The sequence below is a fragment of the Lampetra planeri genome, chromosome 47 (assembly GCF_965212315.1).
Source record: "Lampetra planeri chromosome 47, kcLamPlan1.2.h2, whole genome shotgun sequence".
NCBI lineage: Eukaryota > Metazoa > Chordata > Hyperoartia > Petromyzontiformes > Petromyzontidae > Lampetra > Lampetra planeri.
The window spans coordinates 9,297,968-9,314,997 of record NC_136153.1 but is presented as its reverse complement, the minus strand read 5'-3'; the positions used below and the strand labels follow the sequence as shown (position 1 = coordinate 9,314,997).

Below are 17,030 nucleotides of genomic sequence, written 5' to 3'. Positions count from 1 at the left end.
ATCGTTGATAGATTGTGATTTATTCACGTTTTAAAATATCGTAGTACCACACGATTTCAGTAATGTAGTGCATTCGTCAAAATCCCTGCGAGATGTTTCCACCTCCTCCGTCTTCACAGGTCACATCACAAATCCGCAGCAGCCGCTTCCCATCCACTTCCCATCCACTTCCCAGCCACTTATCCAGGCTCACGCCACGGCGTTCTCAAACATCTGTTTCACCCCCCTTTTTAAAACAATAACACATTGATGCATCCAATAAAAATCGATTTTCATGAGAAGATGAGGCATACGTATGCGTATTTAAATGTCAACCACAGAGATCTGCATCCTTTCCATAGGAGCCTGCTGGTCCCAACAGGTTGGATGCGACGATTCCATCTCACTTATTTTTTCCCGGAAGCACCTGGAAGAGAGAGTTGATACGGGAATCAAACTCAAGCAACTGCAGACGGAAGCCCTTACTGTACAGAGACATCCATCACAATAAAGCGGCAGCAAATAAGGCGGACATAATATTGTGGGCCCCAATTGTGATTGCGAAAAAAATAATTAACATCGCTATTTCTCAGAAAAACTATGGAACTATTCACTTTTTTATTTGGCCAGGTAAGACCCACCGATCGAAATAGCTGTTTTTCAGATACGACCTGGCCACAAAGAATAGCTCAACGAAGTGGCTTATCACGTGGGAATGTATTGCAGCCAAATAGCTTATTCTAAACGCATGTTAATTCTAAATGTGGAGGGAAAAACCAGAGGATTTGCAAAACTTCTAATATACAACAAGTGTCAGGGTCGGGATCGAACCCACGACCTCCTGTATGACAGTTGTTAACATCTCGCCACCGTGGCTGCGACGCGCGTACGATTGTCTATTTATAGTTCTCAGAATGTGCACACAATTTGGATCAACGGAATTTAATGCAACTGTTGCCCCAAAGTGTTTGGAACCACCCAGTGTCGTCTCTTAGCATCTCCATTCTGCCATCTCTGTCTTCATTTAAACCCACTCTATTAAAGTCACTAAAGTTTAAGTGTAATTATACAACAATTGCTATTATCATTAACTATGCTTGATTTTCAAAATATGTAATTGTGGAATGATTTTATGTTGTATGCCGACCGAGTCGCACTTCAAAAAATACCTTCTTGTCTCTACGGCTTTAATCGGGGAAATACACTCCTGATTCTGACTCTGAAGTGCGTTAGTGAGTGTGTGAGTGGTGGGTGGATGAGTGGTGAATTGGATAGATGAGTGAGTGGGTGGGTGAGTGAGTGGTGGGTAGATGAGTGGTGAAGTGAGTAGATGAGTGAGTGGGTGGGTGAGTGAGGGGTGGATGAGTGGTGAAGTGGGTAGATGAGTGAGTGGGTGGGTGAGTGAGTGGTCGGTGGATGAGTGGTGAAGTGGGTAGATGAGTGAGTGGGTGGGTGAGTGAGTGGTGGGTGGATGAGTGGTGAAGTGGGTAGATGAGTGAGTGGGTGGGTGAGTGAGTGGTGGGTGGATGAGTGGTGAAGTGGGTAGATGAGTGAGTGGGTGGGTGAGTTAGTGGGCGAGTAAATGTGTGGGGAGGTGAGTGAGTGAATGCGTGAGTGAGTGGGTGAATGGGTGTGTGGGTGAGTGTGTAAGTGGGCGACTGAGTGTGTGTGAGGTTGTTTAATTGTGGGGAGCGGTAGCGGTGAGCGTGCTGCACTGTGAACGAGGTGACCCGAGTTCGATTCCCGCTTACGGCAACCAACACCAGTGACGATTATCTGGGTCAACTCAGCCTCAAATGAGTACCTGGTGCGATACGTAAACATCGCCACTGGGGAGACAAAAGCGGCCGGACGTGGTGCTGGCCACCCACCCCCTCGTGAGCCGTGCCGGCCTTCATAGGTGCTCGCTAACAGCACTTGCCCCAACAGTCTGTGAAGGCTGTGCGGGGGATGTTTGTGTTTGGTGTTATCGTGGAATACGTTGATGTTAGCCGCCCGAGTCCCCCCACCCTGAAGAGGAGCTTCTCAGCTCTCGGGGCTGTACTCTGTTGCTTGGTGTGATACTCACCCATCTGCTGGATCTTGGAAAAAGTGCTCCCGGAGGAGACTCCTCCACCGCTGCTCTTCGCTTCAGATGAGTGCCACCCGGAAGCGGACGATCCGCTGCGGACACCGCTGCTGGTGAATCCGACGTCGTCCAAGGTTGGACTGCTGCACGCGCACGCGAACGTGGTTCTGTTTTGTTGACCTGCATTGAAATCCGCGAGGATTGTGTGTAGGTGTGTATGTGCGTAAGTGTGTATGTGTGTATGTAGGTGTGTATGTGTGTAGGTGTGTAGGTGTGTAGGTGTGTAGGTGTGTAGGTGTGTATGTGTGTAGGTGTGTATGTGTGTATGTATGTGTGTAGGTGTATAGGTGTGTATGTGTAGCGGTGTATGTGTGTATGTCTGTATGTTTGTAGGTGTGTATGTGTGTAGGTGTGTAGGTGTGTATGTGTGTATGTATGTGTGTAGGTGTGTAGGTGTGTAGGTGTGTATGTGTGTAGGTGTGTATGTGTATAGGTGTGTAGGTGTGTATGTGTATAGGTGTGTAGGTGTGTATGTGTGTAGGTGTGTATGTGTATAGGTGTGTAGGTGTGTATGTGTATAGGTGTGTAGGTGTGTAGGTGTGTATGTGTGTATGTGTAGGTGTGTAGGTGTGTATGTGTGTAGGTGTGTGTATGTGTGTAGGTGTGTGTGTGTGTGTATGTGTGTAGATGTGTATGTGTATAGGTGTGTAGGTGTGTGTAGGTGTGTAGGTGTGTGTATGTGTGTAGGTGTGTAGGTGTGTATGTGTGTATGTGTGTAGGTGTGTGTAGGTGTGTGTAGGTGTGTATGTGTAGGTGTGTATGTGTGTATGTGTAGGTGTGTATGTGTGTATGTGTGTAGGTGTGTGTGTATAGGTGTGTGTAGGTGTGTATGTGTGTAGGTGTGTGTGTGTAGGTGTGTATGTGTGTAGGTGTAGGTGTGTGTAGGTGTGTATGTGTGTATGTGTGTAGGTGTGTATGTGTGTAGGTGTGTATGTGTATAGGTGTGTAGGTGTGTATAGGTGTGTATGTGTGTAGGTGTGTAGGTGTGTATGTGTGTAGGTGTGTAGGTGTGTATGTGTGTAGGTGTGTGTGTAGGCACGTCGAACTTTCTTTCGCATCGGCTGTCGTGAAACGAGCACGATTCTTTTGGAAGTCCGCAAAGTCAGGCGAGAGTCCATGAGACACGCAACTAAAACGAAACTACCTTTATTTTACCAGGTAAGGCCCAACTGAGCTGCACCGTAGAGCGCTTTTTTCAGAAGCGACCTGGCCACAATTGATAGCTCAACGAAGTGGCTTACCGTCACGTGGACATTGACAGCAACCAAATACTCAAAACGCGTGATGTTGATTCTAAATGTTGAGGGGAAAACCGGAGGACTCTGTAAAAAATCCACGCGACCGTGGGGAGAGAGGGAGACATTCTCCAAATATACAGCAGCAGGCGACAGAGTCGAGATCGAGCCCACGACCTCCTGTATACCAGGCGAGTAGTTAACATCTCACCACCGAGGTGTTAATTCGCCCGCCTGATATGCAGCTGCATCAGGCGGAACGCGGCTGACAGGCGCGGGACAGCGGGAGGGAACAGTGCGGACGACTCCCGATGGAGCAAGAAGTCAGTTTAGCACCAAAGGCCGACGTTGAGGGGAGCGGAGAGGAGGAGAGGGAGGGGGAAGTGGAGATCGGAGAGGCATCGTGAGGCTACGAAGCAGTGCGTGTGCGGGGGAGATGATGGGGAGGGTATGGGCAGTTACCTCGATCCTGAAGCTCCCATTATGTTTCTGTGGAGCGCGCAGAAGATAACAAGGCGACTGTGAGACAGCTGTAGGGATAATGCGACAATCACTCGGGTCGCCGGGCTCGTAGCGCAGCGTAGCGCTAACCACTACCCTACCGCTCCCCACGTTACTACACAAAGACAAAGATCTCCCCTCAAAGCGTTAAACAGACTGTGGGGGCAAGTGCTGTTAGCGAGCATCTACGAAGGCTGGAATGGCACATGAGGAGGTGGGTGGTCAGCACCACGCCCAGCCGCCTTGTCTCCCTCGTGGCGATGTTTACGCACCACACCAGGTACTCATTTGAGGCGGAATCGACCTAAGGGAGGCCCAGGACCAGTTCAGATAATCGTCACTGGTGTTGGCCGTGAACGGGAATCGACCTCGTGCCGCCGGGTTCGTAGCGCCGCCTGTTAATCGCTACTAACACGACTGTAACACACACTAGTACACTGACAATGTTACACACACACTATTACATATGCACATACAATATTACACACGCAAACAATATTACACACACCCAATATTACACACACACAATATCACACCCAATATTACACGCACAATATTACACACACACAATATTACACACACAATATCACACGCAATATTACACACGCAAACAATATTACACACACCCAATATTACACACACACAATATCACACCCAATATTACACACACAATATTACACAAACACAATATTACACACACACAATATTACACATACAATATTACACAATATTACACGTACAATATTACACACACACACAATATTACACACACACAATATTACACACAAACACAATATTACACACACAATATCACACACACACAAAATCACACACACAATATTACACACACACAATATCACACACACAATATCACACACACAATATTACACACAAACAATATTACACACACACACAATATTACACACACACACAATATTACACTCACACAATCTTACACGCAATATTACATACACACAATATTACACACACACACAATATTACACGCACAATATTACACACACACAATATTACACACGCACAATATTACACACACACAATATTACACAGACACACAATATTACACGCACACTATTACACACACACAATATTACACACGCACAATATTACACACACACAATATTACACAGGCACACAATATTACACACACAATATTACACACACAGTATTACACACACACAATATTACACGCACAATATTACACACACAATATCACACACACACAATATCACACCCAATATTACACACACACAATATTACACACACACAATATTACACACACACACAATATCACACACACACAATATCACACGCACAATATTACACGCACACTGCTGCTGTAGCTGCTGTCGCTGCTGCTGCTGCTGTGGCTGCTGCTGCTTCTGTGGCTGTCACTGCTGCTGTAGCTGCGTCTCCCCTCGCCTCTGCTATTTAAGCATCCCCCTTGCCCGGCGTCACTGCCCTCTTTCGTGGAAGCGAACCGCGGCGAGAGCACGTCACGTGGGATCAATCTCGCCCCGTCACTGCTCGGCAGAGCTCAGTGCCACGTCTGCACGCACCCGGCTCTCGCTCACCCCGGACTCGTTTTACATCTAATAAAGATTAGTTAATTGTTCGTTACACGCATCAAATCGTGGCAGGGGATGGTGCAGAGACAGAGAGGGGGGAGCGTGTAAACTCATTTCTTGAGAACTGCTTCTTGTGTTTAGGTTGTTGTCCTTCCCTCGCACCGTACGTAGCCAGGCGTGCTCATTGGGGGGTGCACGGGAAAGGCAACAAACTATGGGTCTCTGTGTGAGTCTATGGGTCTTTGTGTGAGTCTATGGGTCTCTGTGTGAGTCTATGGGTCTGTGTGTGAGTCTATGGGTCTGTGTGTGAGTCAATGGGTCTCTGTGTGAGTCTATGGGTCTGTGTGTGAGTCTATGGGTCTCTGTGTGTGAGTCTATGGATCTGTGTGTGAGTCTATGGGTCTCTGTGTGAGTCTATGGGTCTCTGTGTGAGTCTATAGGTCTCTGTGTGAGTCTATGGGTTTCTGTGTGAGTCTATGGGTCTCTGTGTGAGTCTATGGGTCTCTGTGTGAGTCTATGGGTCTCTGTGTGAGTCTATGGGTCTGTGTGTGAGTTTATGGGTCTCTGTGTGTGAGTCTATGGATCTGTGTGTGAGTCTATGGGTCTCTGTGTGAGTCTATGGGTCTCTGTGTGAGTCTATGGGTCTTTGTGTGAGTCTATGGGTTTCTGTGTGAGTCTATGGGTCTGTGTGTGAGTCTATGGGTCTGTGTGTGAGTCTATGGGTCTCTGTGTGAGTCTATGGGCCACTGTGTGAGTCTATGGGTCTTTGTGTGAGTCTATGGGCCACTGTGTGAGTCTATGGGTCTTTGTGTGAGTCTATGGGTATCTGTGTGAGTCTATGGGTCTGTGTGTGAGTCTATGGGTCTGTGTGTGAGTCTATGGGTCTCTGTGTGAGTCTATGGGTCTGTGTGTGAGTCTATGGGTCTGTGTGTGAGTCTATGGGCATCTGTGTGAGTCTATGGGTCTCTGTGTGAGTCTATGGGTCTCTGTGTGAGTCTATGGGTCTCTGTGTGAGTCTATGGGTATCTGTGTGAGTCTATGGGTCTCTGTGTTGGTCTATGGGTCTCTGTGTGAGTCTATGGGTCTGTGTGTGAGTCTATGGGTCTCTGTGTGGGTCTATGGGTCTTTGTGTGAGTCTATGGGCCTCTGTGTGAGTCTATGGGTCTCTGTGTGAGTCTATGGGTCTCTGTGTGAGTCTATGGGTCTCTGTGTGAGTCTATGGGTATCTGTGTGAGTCTATGGGTCTCTGTGTGAGTCTATGGGTTTGTGTGTGAGTCTATGGGTCTCTGTGTGAGTCTATGGGTCTCTGTGTGAGTCTATGGGTCTGTGTGTGAGTCTATGGGTCTCTGTGTGAGTCTATGGGTCTTTGTGTGAGTCTATGGGTATATGTGTGAGTCTATGGGTCTCTGTGTGAGTCTATGGGTCTGTGTGTGAGTCTATGGGTCTCTGTGTGAGTTTATGGGCCACTGTGTGAGTCTATGGGTCTTTGTGTGAGTCTATGGGCCACTGTGTGAGTCGATGGGTCTCTGTGTGAGTCTATGGGCCACTGTGTGAGTCTATGGGTCTCTGTGTGAGTCTATGGGTCTGTGTGTGAGTCTATGGGTCTCTGTGTGAGTCTATGGGTCTCTGTGTGAGTCTATGGGTCTGTGTGTGAGTCTATGGGTCTGTGTGTGAGTCTATGGGTCTCTGTGTGAGTCTATGGGCCACTGTGTGAGTCTATGGGTCTTTGTGTGAGTCTATGGGCCACTGTGTGAGTCTATGGGTCTTTGTGTGAGTCTATGGGCCACTGTGTGAGTCTATGGGTCTTTGTGTGAGTCTATGGGTATCTGTGTGAGTCTATGGGTTTGTGTGTGAGTCTATGGGTCTGTGTGTGAGTCTATGGGTCTCTGTGTGAGTCTATGGGTTTGTGTGTGAGTCTATGGGTCTGTGTGTGAGTCTATGGGCCTCTGTGTGAGTCTATGGGTCTCTGTGTGAGTCTATGGGTCTCTGTGTGAGTCTATGGGTCTCTGTGTGAGTCTATGGGTATCTGTGTGAGTCTATGGGTCTCTGTGTGGGTCTATGGGTCTCTGTGTGAGTCTATGGGTCTGTGTGTGAGTCTATGGGTCTCTGTGTGGGTCTAGGGGTCTCTGTGTGAGTCTATGGGCCTCTGTGTGAGTCTATGGGTCTCTGTGTGAGTCTATGGGTCTCTGTGTGAGTCTATGGGTCTCTGTGTGAGTCTATGGGTATCTGTGTGAGTCTATGGGTCTCTGTGTGGGTCTATGGGTCTCTGTGTGAGTCTATGGGTATGTGTGTGAGTCTATGGGTCTCTGTGTGAGTCTATGTGTCTCTGTGTGGGTCTATGGGTCTCTGTGTGAGTCTATGGGTCTCTGTGTGAGTCTATGGGTCTCTGTGTGAGTCTATGGGTCTCTGTGTGAGTCTATGGGTCTGTGTGTGAGTCTATGTATGTATGTATGTTGAACTTCGTTCGCGCCGTACATTGCCAACCATACTGATTGGAGGTGTAGTGGAAGGACAACAAACTAAGCACAAAAATCAGTTCTACACAAATGAGTTTCAATCTCGATTATGTAAACGTGCACAGCTCCAGTGGCTTCCTAATATCGGAAGGAAGAGCGTTCCAGACGGCCGCAGAAGCGCATCTGAAAGCGCCACGCGATGCGGTGATGGTTCGCCAAAAGCCGCTGCTGCGAGGAAGTTCGCGTGATGGTTTATACAGCAGCATCATCATCATCACTCCTCTGCTAGTTTACCCAGAAATGCGTCACTGAGTCCCGCGAAGTTGATTTTTTTTGCAGTAAAGGGAGATTACTGATGCGTGTGTGATCCCAATGGAGTCATTTATGGAGTGAAGTAGTGAAGACATTGTGGTTTGCGCTCCTTCAACGGAATAAAAATGGCAAAGCGACACGAACTCTCTCTTTCTGCTGAAGCCCTCTCGTGGAGGCCAGCAACAGCAGCAGCAGACGTCCATTTTGGCAACATGCTGCTGAATATCAAAATCAGAAGTTAATTTCCCGAATGAAGCCTATTGAACTGAGGAGCTCTCAGTTTAGGGGAAAACCGGAGGACCCGGAGAAAAATCCGCGTGCTTTTTGGTCTCCGTGTCCTCCGATTTCCCCCTCCACATTTAGAATCAACATCACGCGTTTAGAGTTTTTGGCTGCAATGCATTTCCGCGTGATGATAAGCCACTTAATTGGGCTATCATTACGTTTGGTCAGGTCGCTTCTGAAAAAAAGCTATGAAGCGGATGTTTTCTTACCTGGCAAAATTAATATAATTAATTGCAAATATGAAAAATAAGAATAGGTTTTACACTCTCTGCCAATAAAACAGCAGTTACGATGTTCAAATACCAAATATATACCTTTTGCAAGGAATCATGATTACATAAACCACACAGACATGCAAACCGACATGATCTGATATAATATATGCATTGTCTTGAAACTGATTGGCCTTCACTAGAGACAGCCTCATTCGTGGCCGAGTCTCACCACCAGTGTCAGACTCGAGAACGCCAAAGGCGAACGGCACAAAGACAATGCACGTTTCAGAGGATGTATATCTCGGGTTGAGCGGCTGTATCATGAGTTGTAGATAGTTGTGAGTGAACAGTTAAAATATTGTGAACACTGGGGACAAGCGCGCCTCCGCCAGCTCGCGTGCGAGCCCAGACCCCATCCCCGCGCCTCGCCACGAGTTCCCTGTCGAGAAGCGGCCGACGTCACTGCCCTCGGGATGCCACTTAAAACCGATGACACAGCGAGCTGTGAAATCCACTTTATATGCCCTCACCTCACCTGGTTAACAAATGACTAGATCGTTCGAATAAGAGTGCCGGTTCGTCCGTTACAAGTTCATAAAAAAGAGAAATCGATACGACTGATGTAGTGGCCATACTTTATAGGCGCCGCCGGAGGGAAGGAGATGCTACCCCCCGCCTGGTATGCAGGAGATCGTCGGTTCGGTCCCGACTCTGACGCCTGTATGGATGTATGTTGAACTTCTTTCGCACCGTACGTAGCCAACCGTGCTTATAGGACGCGCCTGCTGTTTATTTGGAGTTTCCGTCTCTCTCTCTCCCCGTGGTTGTGTGGATTTTTCTCAGTTTTTCCCCTCTCCACATTTAGAATCAACATCACGTGGTTCGATTTTTGGCTGCTACTATAAAATTCCACTCGATAAGCCACTTTGTTGAGCTATAATTTGTGGCTTCTCAAGAAGAGCTGTATAGCTCAGTGGACCTTAGCTGGCAAAATAAAAAGAGTTTTATATTTTATTTACCATTGGGGAAGGCAAATGACTCGCACTTGTGGCTAAACAAACGGCGTGCAGGAGGAGGCAGAAAAGTGGATGAGTTATGAAGCTCTCGCTCACGGATGTCCAGAGGACGCCACTGCAGTTGAATCTCGAATTAGCACGGTTCGCTGTGGACAGTGCGAACGAAGTTCAACATACATACATAGACTCAGAGACCCATAGACTCACACACAGATCCATAGACTCACACACAGAGACCCATAAACTCACACACAGACCCATAGACTCACACAGAGACCCATAGACTCACACAGAGACCCATAGACTCACACAGAGACCCATAGACTCACACAGAAACCCATAGACTCACACAGAGACCTATAGACTCACACAGAGACCCATAGACTCACACAGAGACCCATAGACTCACACACAGATCCATAGACTCACACACAGAGACCCATAGACTCACACACAGACCCATAGACTCACACAGAGACCCATAGACTCACACACAGACCCATAGACTCACACACAGACCCATAGACTCACACAGATACCCATAGACTCACACAAAGACCCATAGACTCACACAGAGACCCATAGACTCACACAGATACCCATAGACTCACACACAGACCCATAGACTCACACAGAGACCCATAGACTCACACACAGACCCATAGACTCACACACAGACCTATAGACTCACACACAGACCCATAGACTCACGCAGATACCCATAGACTCACACAAAGACCCATAGACTCACACAGTGGCCCATAGACTCACACAGAGACCCATAGACTCACACACAGACCCATAGACTCACACACAGACCCATAGACTCACACAGAGACCCATATACTCACACACAGACCCATAGACTCACACAGAGACCCATAGACTCACACACAGATCCATAGACTCACACACAGAGACCCATAGACTCACACACAGACCCATAGACTCACACAGATACCCATAGACTCACACAAAGACCCATAGACTCACACAGTGGCCCATAGACTCACACAAAGACCCATAGACTCACACAGTGGCCCATAGACTCACACAGAGACCCATAGACTCACACACAGACCCATAGACTCACACACAGACCCATAGACTCACACAAAGACCCATAGACTCACACAGAGACCCATAGACTCACACAGAGACCCATAGACTCACACACAGATCCATAGACTCACACACAGAGACCCATAAACTCACACACAGACCCATAGACTCACACAGAGACCCATAGACTCACACAGAGACCCATAGACTCACACAGAGACCCATAGACTCACACAGAAACCCATAGACTCACACGGAGACCTATAGACTCACACAGAGACCGATAGACTCACACAGAGACCCATAGACTCACACAAAGATACATAGACTCACACACAGAGACCCATAGACTCACACACAGACCCATAGACTCACACAGAGACCCATAGACTCACACACAGACCCATAGACTCACACACAGACGCATAGACTCACACAGAGACCCATAGACTCACACAAAGACCCATAGACTCACACAGAGACCCATAGTTTGTTGCCTTTCCCGCAGAGGTGTGGACTCGGGTCATGTGACTTGGACTCGAGTCAGACTCGAGTCATGAATTTGATGACTTGCGACTCGACTTGGACTTGCATAACAATGACTTTGTCCCACCTCTGCTTTCCCGTGCACCTCCCAATGAGCACGGCTGGCTACGTACGGTGCGAGGGAAGGACAACAACCTAAACACAAGAAGAAGTTCTCAAGAAATGAGTTTACACGCTCCCCCCTCTCTGTCTCTGCACCATCCCCTGCCACGATTTGATGCGTGTAACGAACAATTAACTAATCTTTATTAGATGTAAAACGAGTCCGGGGTGAGCGAGAGCCGGGTGCGTGCAGACGTGGCACTGAGCTCTGCCGAGCAGTGACGGGGCGAGATTGATCCCACGTGACGTGCTCTCGCCGCGGTTCGCTTCCACGAAAGAGGGCAGTGACGCCGGGCAAGGGGGATGCTTAAATAGCAGAGGCGAGGGGAGACGCAGCTACAGCAGCAGTGACAGCCACAGAAGCAGCAGCAGCCACAGCAGCAGCAGCGACAGCAGCTACAGCAGCAGTGTGCGTGTAATATTGTGCGTGTGATATTGTGTGTGTGTGATATTGTGTGTGTGTGTAATATTGTGTGTGTGTAATATTGTGTGTGTGTAATATTGGGTGTGATATTGTGTGTGTGTGATATTGTGTGTGTAATATTGTGCGTGTAATATTGTGTGTGTGTAATACTGTGTGTGTAATATTGTGTGTGTAATATTGTGTGTCTGTGTAATATTGTGTGTGTGTAATATTGTGCGTGTGTAATATTGTGTGTGTGTGTAATATTGTGTGTCTGTGTAATATTGTGTGTGTGTAATATTGTGCGTGTGTAATATTGTGCGTGTAATATTGTGTGTGTGTGTAATATTGTGTGTATGTAATATTGTTTGTGTGTAATATTGTGTGTGTGATATTGTGTGTGTGATATTGTGTGTGTGATATTGTGTGTGTGTAATTTTGTGTGTGTGTAATATTGTGTGTGTGTGTAATATTGTTTGTGTGTAATATTGTGTGTGTGTAATATTGTGTGTGTGATTTTGTGTGTGTGTGATATTGTGTGTGTAATATTGTGTTTGTGTGTAATATTGTGTGTGTGTAATATTGCGTGTGTGTGTGTAATATTGTATGTGTAATATTGTGTAATATTGTATGTGTAATATTGTGTGTGTGTAATATTGTGTTTGTGTAATATTGTGTGTGTAATATTGGGTGTGATATTGTGTGTGTGTAATATTGGGTGTGTGTAATATTGTTTGCGTGTGTAATATTGCGTGTGATATTGTGTGTGTAATATTGTGTGTGTGTAATATTGTGCGTGTAATATTGGGTGTGATATTGTGTGTGTGTAATATTGGGTGTGTGTAATATTGTTTGTGTGTGTAATATTGTATGTGCATATGTAATAGTGTGTGTGTAACATTGTCAGTGTACTAGTGTGTGTGTTACAGTCGTGTTAGTAGCGATTAACAGGCGGCGCTACGAACCCGGCGGCACGAGGTCGATTCCCGTTCACGGCCAACACCAGTGACGATTATCTGAACTGGTCCTGGGCCTCCCCTAGGTCGATTCCGCCTCAAATGAGTACCTGGTGTGGTGCGTAAACATCGCCACGAGGGAGACAAGGCGGCTGGGCGTGGTGCTGACCACCCACCTCCTCATGTGCCATTCCAGCCTTCGTAGATGCTCGCTAACAGCACTTGCCCCCACAGTCTGTTTAACGCTTTGAGGGGAGATCTTTGTCTTTGTGTAGTAACGTGGGGAGCGGTAGGGTAGTGGTTAGCGCTACGCTGCGCTACGAGCCCGGCGACCCGAGTGATTGTCGCATTATCCCTACAGCTGTCTCACAGTCGCCTTGTTATCTTCTGCGCGCTCCACAGAAACATAATGGGAGCTTCAGGATCGAGGTAACTGCCCATACCCTCCCCATCATCTCCCCCGCACACGCACTGCTTCGTAGCCTCACGATGCCTCTCCGATCTCCACTTCCCCCTCCCTCTCCTCCTCTCCGCTCCCCTCAACGTCGGCCTTTGGTGCTAAACTGACTTCTTGCTCCATCGGGAGTCGTCCGCACTGTTCCCTCCCGCTGTCCCGCGCCTGTCAGCCGCGTTCCGCCTGATGCAGCTGCATATCAGGCGGGCGAATTAACACCTCGGTGGTGAGATGTTAACTACTCGCCTGGTATACAGGAGGTCGTGGGCTCGATCTCGACTCTGTCGCCTGCTGCTGTATATTTGGAGAATGTCTCCCTCTCTCCCCACGGTCGCGTGGATTTTTTACAGAGTCCTCCGGTTTTCCCCTCAACATTTAGAATCAACATCACGCGTTTTGAGTATTTGGTTGCTGTCAATGTCCACGTGACGGTAAGCCACTTCGTTGAGCTATCAATTGTGGCCAGGTCGCTTCTGAAAAAAGCGCTCTACGGTGCAGCTCAGTTGGGCCTTACCTGGTAAAATAAAGGTAGTTTCGTTTTAGTTGCGTGTCTCATGGACTCTCGCCTGACTTTGCGGACTTCCAAAAGAATCGTGCTCGTTTCACGACAGCCGATGCGAAAGAAAGTTCGACGTGCCTACACACACACCTACACACATACACACCTACACACCTACACACCTACACACATACACACATACACACCTACACACCTACACACATACACACCTATACACACCTACACACCTATACACATACACACCTACACACATACATACACACATACACACCTACACACATACACACCTACACACATACACACCTACACACACCTACACACATACACACCTAGACACATACACACCTACACACCTACACACCTATACACACCTACACACCTACCCACCTATACACATACACACCTACACACATACACACATACACACCTACACACATACACACCTACACACCTACACACATACACACACCTACACACCTACACACATACACACACCTACACACCTACACACACCTATACACATACACACCTACACACACCTACACACCTATACACCTATACACATACACCCCTATACACATACACACCTACACACATACACACCTACACATACACACCTACACACATACACACCTACACACATACACACCTACACCTACACACCTACACACATACACACCTACACACATACACACCTACACACATACACACCTACACACATACACCCCTACACACACACACCCCTACACACACACCCCTACACACACACCCCTACACACACACCCCTACACACACACCCCTACACACACACCCCTACACACACACCCCTACACACACACCCCTACACACACACCCCTACACACACACCCCTACACACACACCCCTACACACACACCCCTACACACACACCCCTACACACACACCCCTACACACACACCCCTACACACACACCCCTACACACACACCCCTACACACACACCCCTACACACACACCCCTACACACACACCCCTACACACACACCCCTACACACACACCCCTACACACACACCCCTACACACACACCCCTACACACACACCCCTACACACACACCCCTACACACACACCCCTACACACACACCCCTACACACCCCTACACACCCCTACACACCCCTACACACAATCCTCGCGGATTTCAATGCAGGTTAACAAAACAGAACCACGTTCGCGTGCAGCAGTCCAACCTTGAACGACATCGGATTCACCAGCAGCGGTGTCCGCAGCGGATCGTCCGCTTCCGGGTGGCACTCATCTGCAGCGAAGAGCAGCGGTGGAGGAGTCTCCTCCGGGAGCACTTTTTCCAAGATCCAGCAGATGGGTGAGTATCACACCAAGCAACAGAGTACAGCCCCGAGAGCTGAGAAGCTCCTCTTCAGGGTGGGGGGACTCGGGCGGCTAACATCAACGTATTCCACGATAACACCAAACACAAACATCCCCCGCACAGCCTTCACAGACTGTTGGGGCAAGTGCTGTTAGCGAGCACCTATGAAGGCCGGCACGGCTCACGAGGGGGTGGGTGGCCAGCACCACGTCCGGCCGCTTTTGTCTCCCCAGTGGCGATGTTTACGTATCGCACCAGGTACTCATTTGAGGCTGAGTTGACCCAGATAATCGTCACTGGTGTTGGTTGCCGTAAGCGGGATTCGAACTCGGGTCACCTCGTTCACAGTGCAGCACGCTCACCGCTACCGCTCCCCACAATTAAACAACCTCACACACACTCAGTCGCCCACTTACACACTCACCCACACACCCATTCACCCACTCACTCACGCATTCACTCACTCACCTCCCCACACATTTACTCGCCCACTAACTCACCCACCTACTCACTCATCTACCCACTTCACCACTCATCCACCCACCACTCACTCACCCACCCACTCACTCATCTACCCACTTCACCACTCATCCACCCACCACTCACTCACCCACCCACTCACTCATCTACCCACTTCACCACTCATCCACCCACCACTCACTCACACACTCACTCACGCACTGCAGTCAGAATCAAGAGTGTATTTCCCCGATTAAAGCCGTAGAGACAAGAATGTATTTTTTGAAGGGCGACTCGGTCGGCATTCAACATAAAAGCATTCCACAATTACAGATTTTGAAAATCAAGCATAGTTAATGATAATAGCAATTGTTGTATAATTACACTTAAACTTTAGTGACTTTAATAGAGTGGGTTTAAATGAAGACAGAGATGGCAGAATGGAGATGCTAAGAGACGACACTGGGTGATTCCAAACACTTTGGGGCAACAGTTGCATTAAATTCCGTTGATCCAAATTGTGTGCACATTCTGAGAACTATAAATAAACAATCGTACGCGCGTCGCAGCCACGGTGGCGAGATGTTAACAACTGCTATACAGGAGGTCGTGGGTTTGATCACGACCCTGACACTTGTTGTATATTAGAAGTTTCACATGTTCTCCCTGCGGTCGTGTGAATTTTTCTCCAGGTCCTCTGAGTTTTCCCTTCACATTTCGAATTAACATGCGTTTTGGGTAATGTATATTGCTGCTATAAATTTCCACGTGATAAGCCACTTCGTTGAGCTATTCTTTGTGGCCAGGTCGTATCTGAAAAACAGCTATTTCGCTCAGTGGGTCTTACCTGGTCAAATAAAAAAAGTGAATAGTTCCATAGTTTTTCTGAGAAATAGCGATGTTAATTATTTTTTTCGCGATCACAATTGGGGCCCACAATATTATGTCCGCCTTATTTGCTGCCGCTTTATCGTTCTGCATGTCTCTGTACAGTAAGGGCTTCCGTCTGCAGTTGCTTGAGTTTGATTCCCGTATCAACTCTCTCTTCCAGGTGCTTCCGGGAAAAAATAAGTGAGATGGAAGCGTCGCATCCAACCTGTTGGGTCCAGCAGGCTCCTATGGAAAGGATGCAGATCTCTGTGGTTGACATTCAAATACGCATGCTTAATCTTCTCATGAAAATCGATGTTTTATTGGATGCATCAATGTGTTATTGTTTAAAAAAGAGGGGTGAGACAGATGTTTGAGAACGCAGTGGCGTGAGCCTGGATAAGTGGCTGGGAAGTGGATGGGAAGTGGATGGGAAGCGGCTGCTGCGGATTTGTGATGTGACCTGTGAAGACGGAGGAGGTGGAAACATCTCGGCAGGGATTTTAACGAATGCACTACATTACTGAAATCGTGTGGTACTACGATATTTTCAAACGTGAATAAATCACAATCTATCAACGAT

At 47.9% G+C, this 17,030-nt stretch overlaps 2 long non-coding RNA genes across 2 annotated transcripts; one reads left to right on the top strand and one right to left on the bottom strand.

Annotated features, from left to right (window-relative positions):
* LOC144733430 (uncharacterized) lies at positions 1-5,272 on the bottom strand. The gene is made up of 4 exons (XR_013588359.1): positions 5,192-5,272; positions 3,805-3,831; positions 2,048-2,190; positions 1-406 (listed from the first exon to the last, which is right to left on the bottom strand). It is a non-coding gene; the product is annotated as an uncharacterized LOC144733430 (long non-coding RNA).
* A 6,434-nt stretch (positions 5,273-11,706) lies between these two features.
* On the top strand, positions 11,707-17,030 carry LOC144733429 (uncharacterized). The gene is made up of 4 exons (XR_013588358.1): positions 11,707-11,832; positions 13,185-13,211; positions 14,970-15,112; positions 16,629-17,030. It is a non-coding gene; the product is annotated as an uncharacterized LOC144733429 (long non-coding RNA).